This window comes from Macaca thibetana, chromosome 7 (assembly GCF_024542745.1).
Source record: "Macaca thibetana thibetana isolate TM-01 chromosome 7, ASM2454274v1, whole genome shotgun sequence".
Lineage (NCBI taxonomy): Eukaryota > Metazoa > Chordata > Mammalia > Primates > Cercopithecidae > Macaca > Macaca thibetana.
In genome coordinates, this window is record NC_065584.1 from 87,664,012 (window position 1) to 87,672,023 (window position 8,012).

An 8,012-nucleotide genomic window follows, 5' to 3' on the forward strand; every position below is an offset into this window, starting at 1 on the left:
GGGAGTCCGGGTTCTCCTATCTCTGTGCCATAGCGCCGTTTGGTTCTATCCAGTGTGTGTCACGGCGTTAAGCCTCACGCTCCCCGTTTCGGCTCATTGTCAGCAATTTTCATCTGCTTCTCACAGCCGTTTGTGCCAGAAGCCTTCATGGCGTCCTCTCCGCTCTCGCAGCCACCAGCAAAAGGAAGTGCCCTCTCCAGCTGATAAATTTTTATCTTAAACATCTCACTTCCAGTTTAAGCACCTTCAGTGTTTCCCAAGGCCAGTGAAAAAAACTCAAAATCCATATCCTGCTTAGTAAGGCCCTGCAATGTAGCACTGCCCTATCTTTCAAGTCTTGCATCTAGAAAAGACACACCAGAAGCCCTTTAGGGTAAAGGGCAAGATATCTGTAATGTGCTCTCAAAAGGTATATATGTAGAGAAAGAGCCATGGAAGGGCAGAAAGGAAAAAATAAAACAATTGTGGTAACATTTTAACAGTTTGGGATGTGGATAAAGGGAATATGGAAGTTCTTGCAACTTTTCTGCAAAAAATTATTTCAAAATAAAAAATTACAAAAAATTATTAGATTACCCGTACTTATCAAGAATGCTTGTTTTTTGGTTCTCCAGGTCATGTTTGAAAGAACATTCTCTCTTTAAACATTTGCAAAGAAAATTCAGTTTTCCTTATGATTTAACTGGGTCCTAGTGAAGATGTCAAGAAGGAACAATGCAAAATGTGTGCAAAAGCTGTATGGAATGATTTTAGTTGTAGTGACCTGTAAGTAGGTAGAGAGAATTCTGCTTTCTGCCGAAGATATTTTATGCCTGGCTAAGCATACAGTTTCCAGAAATCGGTCATCAGTTAGTTAACATTTACTATGTGTATACCAGTTTTCTGGGTTGAGAATGAATATGAGGATTGGACAAGTAAAGACATTCAAATATCTGTAAAAGATTGTCCTCATATACAAGGCATTTATTTATCATGGGAAAATTAACACTAATATTCCAGAAAAAAATAAAAAAGATGCCATGAGAAAAACAATGCTTATACACTGCTGGTAGGAGAGAAAATTGGTTCAACCATTGTGCAAGATAGTGTGGTGATTCCACAAAGACCTAAAGACACAAATACCACTCAACACAGTCATTTTATTACTGCATATATGCCCAAAGGAATATAAATCATTCTATTATAAAGACATATCCACGGGTATGTTGATTGCGGCACTATTCACAATAGCAAAGACATAGAATCAATCTAAATGCCCATTAATGATAGACTTGATAAAGAAAATGTCACACATATACACCATGGAATACTATGCAGCCATAAAAAGAGCGAGATCATGTCCTTTGCAGGGACTTTCATAAATCTGGAGGCCATTATCTTAGTAAACTAACACAGGAACAGAAAACCAGATACTGCATGGTCTCACTTGTAAGTGGGAGCTAAATAATGAGGACACATGGACACATGCATGGGAGAGGGAACAACGCACACTGGGGCCTGTTGAAGGGTGGAGGGTGGGAGGAGGGAGAGGATCAGGAAAAACAGCGAATGGGTACTAGGCTTAATACCTGCGTGATGTACAAGAAACCCCCATGACACAAGTTTACATATGTAATAAATCTGCATGTAACCCTGAACTTAAAATAAAAATTTAAAACATGCCACAGGTAATTTATAAAATTAGTTAACAAACAAGAATTTTGGATCTCTAAAGGGCATTTACCTTGAGATAGAAATAGATGCATATTGTAAATATAAAGGTCTTTTCATAGCCCAAAACATATTTCATGAGGCTCTATCACTGAAGTAAAATGAGAGCTTCTCCCATGATATATTTATAGTTTGTGACATCTCTCGAGAAATATTTTTCATATTTTCTCAAGTATATATACTTGTATATATCAAATCTCTATCTCAACTATCTATCTAATCATCTATCTATATTTAAATTAGTAGACTGGATTATCAATTGTTATTTGTGTTATATTTTACAGCCTACTCACTTCATTCTAGCAGTTCATTTCTACTTGTAAGAAAATCAATTTAAATAGTAATGAAATAGGAACAATCTGACAACATTTTAGGGATACATCTACTCAGGAGTATGTGGCAGGAGAAACTGTACAGTATGATTGATAACGATCTTCAGTTTGAAATATTGCTAGCGTGGCTTCATCACAATTCACTCTGTCATGGACAGTGGTCAGCACTTGGCCATCTGCTACCCACTGCACTGTTTTATCCTTGTGACTGATGAAAATAGAGATTGAATGTTTAAGGAAATTGACCAGCCGAGAGAGACACACCATGATGTGCTTTTTTTTTTTCTTTTTAAATTTTCTTTCTAAGTGGCATGGTGTTGTAGGTTGGGTTCCCTGGAAACAGATCGTATCATTTGTTTGCAGAAGATTTCTTGTGGAGTTCTCTTGGGAAGAATGTGATGAAAGTAGGATTGGGCAGAAGCTAAATTGTGATGGAGTTGCAACAAACGTCTCAGCTGATGCCATGTGGAGCTCTGGAACAGGGATGGCCATTTATAGTTGTCACCAAGTGTCAGGCCTTTGTATGCCAGCATTGACCAACTGTTGGATTTGAGCTGTCCCTGGGAGGAGGGAAAATAAAATGACAAGTTCCTTTGGCTTTGGGCAACTTCTGGCAAGGGATTTAGCTATGATCTAGTCATCAGCATACTACACTTCTGACAGCTGGGGGAATGCATGCCTCAGGCCTGAAGGAAAGATCTGGGCAGCACATTATAACATCCACTACACAACACATGGGCCCACTGACAGCCTTGCCCTATGCTGTTGCCACATCTTAGAACATGCACTATGTAAATTTTCTTATTATTCTCAGTATTTTGTGCATCCCTGGACCATATACATTGATCCTAAGAGCTATGCTTCAGCTGCTTTCAGCAGCTAGCCAACAAAATGTCTTTTCTATCTGTGGGTCTCACTTAATGGTGGTGTCTCTGTCCTGTGAAACCATATGATGATGTGTGTGAATCTCATATCTGACCATTTAGTATAAATGAAGATGATAAATCACAGTATCATAATGATATCCTCCATAAAGACTCTAGTTTTAAACTTCCTCAATTACACCTTACTCAATATGAACCTGAAACCTACCTTCAGTTATTTTGTTTATGGAATGAGTATAAGCCAAAGCTCAGGAACAGGTCTTCCTGCCCTGTCAAAGGACCCTGCTTTTCTTAATTATCTATTTCTGGCCTACTATATGAAGTAAAAATATTTGATATACCTAATCTTACTTTGGAGGGATTCGCATATTGTAAGGTTAAATGCAAAAGCAAGGTACAGAGAAGACTATGATTTATAATTTGATTTTTTAAAGATAATGAAAAAACCTGATATATGATAATAAATATTTATATAGAATTAGAAGCATGGAGAATAGTATGAAAGAAGATACTGGGTTGTTAATGTTGCTTGTCTAGCATAGATGGAAGGTGGTAGAATGAAAAGTAGATTGGGAAAGAAGTGGTGGTGGGGGCGGGGAGTAGTAAGGAAAAAACAGAGGAGTCTATAAAAAAATCAGCATATACAACACTTCCAGTTGCACTTGTGAGTATGTGTGTGTGCATGTGTGTATGATAGCATACATGGAAGATGTTCACTAAAATTAATGGTGACTACTCTGAGTGGTGGGATTTTAGATGATTTCTAAATATTTTTTATATTATACTGTTTGATAATTATTACAGTGAGTATTATTTATATATTGATAAAAGAGCAAGCTATTTTTTCTTATTGTGAACAAAAAGATCCATTGCATTAAATAAGTCTTTCTTGAATAGAAATAAATGTCACTGTGTCCCTTGGAGTTAAAAAGAAAGCTAAATACTGAATTCATAAAAGAAGGTCAGATACACAGGTACATTCCAGATAATGTGATTCTGTCTCAAAGGAAAACAAGTTCTGAGCATAATATTTTAAATATCAGTATAATATTTGAACTTTAATGCACTTTGAATATTGATTTTCGTATTTCAGTACCCAAATGACATATTTATTGCCTTTTTCTTTTCGTCTATCTATATGTCTCTATTTAATTGTTAGTTGAATTGTAAATTATATTACATCTTTGAGCCATACTCATTTGATTAAGGATGCCCATTAATAAGTCAATTGGTGTAGCTAATTATAAATTATGATAGATAGTAAACGCTGTATGGATACTTATTCCATGTATCCGTAGAACACTTTGATTCTGTATATTGTGATATGCTTCTAAATAGACGGTGACCTGAGGATGGCTATATGCAGTTTTCAGAACTTGCCCGGCTCCTTCATCCCTTAATACTCCTGGCTTTTATCTGTGCTGTTCTTCTACTTGCTCCCATGGCAATTTATAATGGCCCTGGTTTATAGCACATCTTGCTGCATCTGCCACTGGCCTACCACTGGCTTATGGGCCCCACAAGGGAAGGAACTGTGTTTTGTTCACTTACGTGTATGATTCACCCTCTAGCTCAGGGCCTAGAATACTGAATGAGTCTGATTTTTAAAATAAATTAGTGGCCATGAAGAAGATGATACACAATAATAATAAAATGATCAACTTCAGTTTTTCATGGTTTATTTAGTCTCACAGGTCCTCAGGGAAGGAGGACATTTCCTGCTTCTTCCGAACAAAGCCAAAGCATTTGAGTGAGATGACACGAAGAGTGTGTCAATTGCCTTCTTTTTTCATTTTTCATCAATAATCAGTTCTCTTCCTAGTTTCCTAAAGGATCAAATAGTTATGAAGAAATGTTTCCCTGCTTCTAATTTAGTAGTGAGATAGTTTTAAAATTTATTTTTTAATGTTAACATTAGATGTTGTTTAAACACAATACAGGCACATGGAGAACATTTTAAAAATACAAAGACATGTCAAGGGGAATATCTCCTCTCTCTGTCCCCAGAAACCCAATTCTCCTTACTAACAGCAATCACTGTTACTAGCTGCTTCTTCAAGAAACATATTATGTATTTATGGACATAAATATATACATATCTGTACAGTCTTTCTTCTTCATATGAAAGAGAGGCAGATAGAGCGCTCCTCCACCTTGCTTTTTAACAATATAGCATAAGGATACATTCTTATTAAAAGATACTTACAGATCCTCATTTTAAAAAGTTACATAGTATTCCACCCTATGATTATACACTAATTTACCTGATCAGTTCTTAGTGGGAATTTAGATTGATCCAATCTTTTGCTATTAGAAACAGTAGTCAATATTCTTGTACATGTGCCATTTTTCTTGTGTGAGTATACCAGTAAGATAGGCATCTAGGATTTTGGAGTTGTTGAGTCAGAGGAAATGACTTTTAAATTTTGATAATTATTGGCATGATATCTTCCATAGATGTTGTATGAATTTATGCTGTACTAGCAAAAACTGCCATTTTTTTCCAACTTCATCTTTGATCTTTGTTAATTTTGGGGAAAACCGCATATATTTATTATGGTTTTATTTGCTTTCTCACCTTATGATAAAACAGAGTGCCTTTTTACTTGCTTAAAAGTTCTTTACTGTTGGCTTTTTTCAGATATTTGACACTGTTCCTATTGTGCTAATGGTCATGAAGTCTTTGCCTAAGCCAATGTCTAGAAGGGGTTTCGATGCTATCTTCTAGAATTTTTATGGTTGTGCTAATGGCATTTTTCTTATTGATCTGAAGATATATTGATATATCAAAGATATTAGTATTTTGTCTCTAATATTACCATGAAGAATATTCTGGAAGACAGAAATATAAGCTCAATTCAAGAAATAGAGTCAACTTATTGTTGCTGAAAGGGAAATAGAAAACTTTAGATTTTGCCCTAAGGTTATGACCTTGTATAACTTGTAAAGGCAAATACAAATAAAAAAAAAAAAAATAAAAGGCTTAATTATCCCTGTTGAAAATGAGGGAAGAGACTTTCTTCTCTCCCTTTGCATAGAGCATTTACTTTAGAAAACCTGTAATTTTTTGGTGAAGATGTATGTAAAATTTTTTTCCTTATCTTAGGGATGGGGTCTCACTCTTGCTCAGGCTGGAGTGCAATGGTGCAGTCATAGCTCGTTGCAGCCTTGAACTTTTGGTCTCAAGCGATTTTCCCACCTTAGCCTTCTGAGTAGCTAAGGCTACAAATATGGGCTACACCCAGCTAATTTTAAAATTATTTGTTTTGTAGAGGTGGATCTCACTATGTTGCCCAGGCTGGTTTGAGCCCAAGCTGGTCTTGAACTCCTAGTCTCAAGCGATCCTCTTGCCTCGGGCTCCCAAAGTGCTGGCATCAGAGGTATGAACAATTGCACCTGGCTTGTAAATTTTTGCAAAAGCTAAACAAGCCTCTGGTTAGCTTTATGACCCAGGAACGTCTTTCTCAAGAACCTCAAAAAAGGAAGTTAGTGCTCCCATCTCCCTGTTTCTGTGAAAGGGTAGAAGCCTAATTTTGGCAGTCTAATTTTTAAATTGCAAAACGATTTCCTGTCATAAAGATACGAATTTATTTTTCCTTTGTATAAAGTCAATGAGCAAATACCAATGGTCACTCCAATTACCAGGTGAACCCAGGGTGAACTATGTGTGACAAATTGCGCTGTCAAGTCCTCTTGAGGACTAGTTATTGTTTATTTTGAGAACATACACGTATTGGGTTGTATTTACTTTGCTATATAAAAGGGAGAGATGTCTTTCTGTCCTTGCAGTCTCTCAGTGGATTGTTTGTGATATGTATCACATTCTGGTTTAACACTTACTCAATAACAAAACTACTTTCTTTCTCTGACAGCTTTGTGGAGAAGTTTTCTGGGTTGGTAAGAGATTTGTTTTTAGTTATATTTCCCCAACAAACTCAACCCAATTTTTTCAACTTACAGGCCTATCATTTGTAAAATTAAAGAGATAGAATACATATTTGACATTTCTCGTAGCCCTATGAGTTCTAGAAAATAAAACACTACAGTATATAAAGTTCAAAAACAATATAAACAATTTTCTGAGTGCTATGTTTTTTTAAATAAAGAAGATTCTGTCTCTCAAAATCTTGTAAACTAAGACTCTTAATTTTGTGTTCTCAGTATTTTCCTCATTGCATGTTTCATTTCCTTGTTCCTCAGGCTGTATATGACAGGATTAATAAGGGGAGTAACCACAGAATAGAACAGAGTCACAATCTTCTGCATTCCAGCTTCATGCCCAGATGTTGGGCTCACATACATGACCATCACTGAGCCACAGAACAGTGAAACCACAGCCAGGTGGGAGCCACAGGTAGAGAAAGCCTTTCTTCTTCCAGATGCTGAAGGAACCCTCAAACACAGCTCTCAGAACCAGAGCATAGGACCCCATGATGAAGACAAAGGGAATAAATAGAAGTAGAGAACTTAAGGTGGAGCTAGTCAACTCTAGTAGAGGGGCTCTGGTACAGGTGAGGGCTAACAGAGGACCTGGGTCACATAGGAAGTGGTCAATAATCCTAGATCCACAGAAGGTCATTTGAGAAATGACACTGATAGGAATCAGGAACCACAAGAAACCAAGTACCCAGCAGCTGCCCACAAGAATGTTGCAGAGATGTTTGGTCATAATAGTCAAATAGCGTAGAGGCCAGCAGATGGCAAGGTATCAGTCAAATGCCATAGCTCCCAGGAAAAAGCATTCTGTAGAGCCCAAGGAGAAAAAAAAGTAGAACTGGAGGAAGCACCCAGAGAAGGAGATGATCTTGGTGTCAGAGAGAAAGTTGGCCAGCATGCTGGGGACTGTGGAGGTGACATACCAGATCTCTAGGAAAGAGAAGTTGGCGAGCAAGATGTACATAGGGGTGTGGAGTCTCTGATCCCAGTGCACAGCACAGATGATGGAACCATTGCCCGTGAGGGTCAGGAGGTATACAACAGTGAAGAGCACAAAGAGGAGGATCTGCCCCTGCCTGGGGCAAGGGAAGCCCAAGAGGAGGAAGCCAGTGAAGGTGCTGGAGTTGCTGGGGGTGTTGAAGATTTTCAT

At 37.4% G+C, this 8,012-nt stretch overlaps 1 pseudogene; it reads right to left on the reverse strand.

Annotated features, from left to right (window-relative positions):
- Positions 1–6,762: 6,762 nt before the first annotated feature.
- LOC126959210 (olfactory receptor 11G2-like) lies at positions 6,763–8,012 on the reverse strand (annotated as a pseudogene).